We start from the raw sequence: 2,196 nt of genomic DNA on the forward strand, positions 1-2,196 counted from the left end.
CAGGGAGCTGATTGTGGTGACCTGTTGGACTTGGACTTGTGAGCTTTGCTTTTGCCATTACTTTGAGTTTGTTTTCTTTTTCTTACTGTTTTGTTTTGTTTTGTTTGCCATTTTTGCATTTTGTTCCTTTTCCTTTATTATTTTCCTTATTTTAATTTTTCTTATTTTTTTATTTTTGTTTTGCTTTTTGTCTTTTTTTCTTTTCTTTTGTTTTTGTTTTTGTTTATTTTTGTTGTTATTTTGAAGCCACCATGGCTAATGACCTTGCAGCCATTGCTGACCTTCAGGAGCGCATAATTGGTGATTACGTGCTCCTGCGCCCCATCGGCAGTGGGTCCTACGCCAGGGTGTGGTTGGCCCAGCACCTGCCGACGGGGACAGAGTTGGCTGTCAAAGCCTTTAGTCAGTGCAATGCATCTAGATATTTTGAAGAAGTCCGTTGTTATAAGGGCTTAAATCACCCAAATATCACCCAGTTATTTGAGGTGATTGCCACTGAGGAGGAAAGTTTTCTATTCCTAGAGCATGTGAGCAGAGGGGACTTACTTGAATACCTAGTAAAGTACGGCCCCAGGACCGAAGAAGCAGCCCGACCCATGTTCCGGCAGCTCGTATCAGCACTTCAGTACTGTCACCAGAAAAAGATCGCCCACAGGGACCTGGTCGATGGTGAGAGGAACCTCAAAATAGCAGACTTTGGCATTGGTAAGGAATTTACCAATGATGGGCCGACCACTTTCTGTGGTACCGCACCATATATGGCCCCAGAGATCTTCCGGTGTCAAACCTATGACGGCTCGAAGGTTGATGTCTGGAGCCTGGGGGTAGTTTTGTATAGGATGTTGGTGGGGGATTTGCCATTTGAGGGGGTCACCTTTGGGAAACTGAAGAACCAGATCCTGAGTGGGCAGTTCACCGTACCATGCTTTCTATCCAAAGAAGGTCAGAATCTCTTGAAAAAATTATTGACGCACAACCCCAGGGAAAGGCAAACCCTGGAAGACATACTACAACACCCGTGGGTCAACATGGGCCAGGGGGAGGAACTGAGGCCACAAGGAGCCGCCCTGGTGTGACCTGGACCCCCAGGCAGCAGACATAATGGAGGACATGGTGTTTACAAAGCAGGAGATCCAGGAGTCATTGCCACAAAACAAGTACAACAGGGTCATGGGAACTTACCTGATCCTCAAAACCAGTAGAGCCCAGATGAAGGGCCACACCATCCAGGTAAGGCCCTGCCCCATCCCTGTCTCCAACATCGGGGAGAGCACAAAAGAGCATGCTCTTCCCTCAAGCCACCTGGGGCTGAGGACATCGGTTCCCCCATTGGAAGCCAGGTCCACCACGTCCTCCTCCAGGCTAGAAGAGAGGATGAGTGTTCTGCCACCCAGCCTGGCATTCAGCTCCATCAGATCCTCGTCCAGCCTGGAAGGAAGGATGACCGTACCCCCACCCAGCATGGTGTCCAGCTCCACCAAGTCCTCATCCAGCCTGGAAGAAAGGATGTCCGTTCCTCCACCTAGCCTGGTGTCCAGCCCCACCACTTCCTCCTCCTCATCCAGCTGAGAAGAGAGGATAGTTGTTCCCCCACCCAGCATGGCATCCAGCTCCACCAAGTCCTCGTGCAGCCTGAAAGAGGATGACCGTAACCCCACTCAGCCAGGCATCAAGGACCAACACTTCCCTACCTGGCCCAGAGTCCAGGATGGCTACCCCTAGTCCAGCCCTCCAGTGTGACCCTGGTGGCTCCCCCACCACCCCCAGCAGCAGCAGCAGCAACGCTGGAGGAGCCCAAGAAGGAACCACTGACGGCAACTGCCTCAAGGCTCCACAGAGTGATGATGGGACCCCTGGCTCTCCCTCCGGCCCCAGCCAGGGCCAGCAGGGGGTAGCTCGGAGGGTACTCAGATTTTTCTTAAAATGTATGTGCTGTGGGCTGTCCACTCACAAGCAGCAACGCAAAAGGACAAGAGTCGAGCCAACATAATTTTTAAAGTTGTGGACGGCCTACAGCACCAGAGGTAGACACAGACAGCTGCGGGTGACAGGACCTGGTCCGGTGGACCACGGAGGTGTGGGAGCTGCCCAGCATTCTCCGCATGGGAATCACGCCTGGAGGGGATCCCGCATCTCCATGGACTGTTCGATCCTAGGGCCCTTCTCCCCTCCCCTGCTCCCCTTTGCGCCCACATT

The 2,196-nt window shown here is 52.3% G+C and overlaps 1 pseudogene; it reads left to right on the top strand.

Annotated features, from left to right (window-relative positions):
• Window positions 1-251: 251 nt before the first annotated feature.
• Window positions 252-1,076, top strand: LOC150022464 (MAP/microtubule affinity-regulating kinase 3 pseudogene; annotated as a pseudogene).
• The last annotated feature ends 1,120 nt before the right edge of the window (window positions 1,077-2,196 follow it).

This window comes from Furipterus horrens, unplaced genomic scaffold (assembly GCF_987537825.1).
Source record: "Furipterus horrens unplaced genomic scaffold, mFurHor1.1.pri manual_scaffold_1, whole genome shotgun sequence".
Taxonomy (NCBI): domain Eukaryota; kingdom Metazoa; phylum Chordata; class Mammalia; order Chiroptera; family Furipteridae; genus Furipterus; species Furipterus horrens.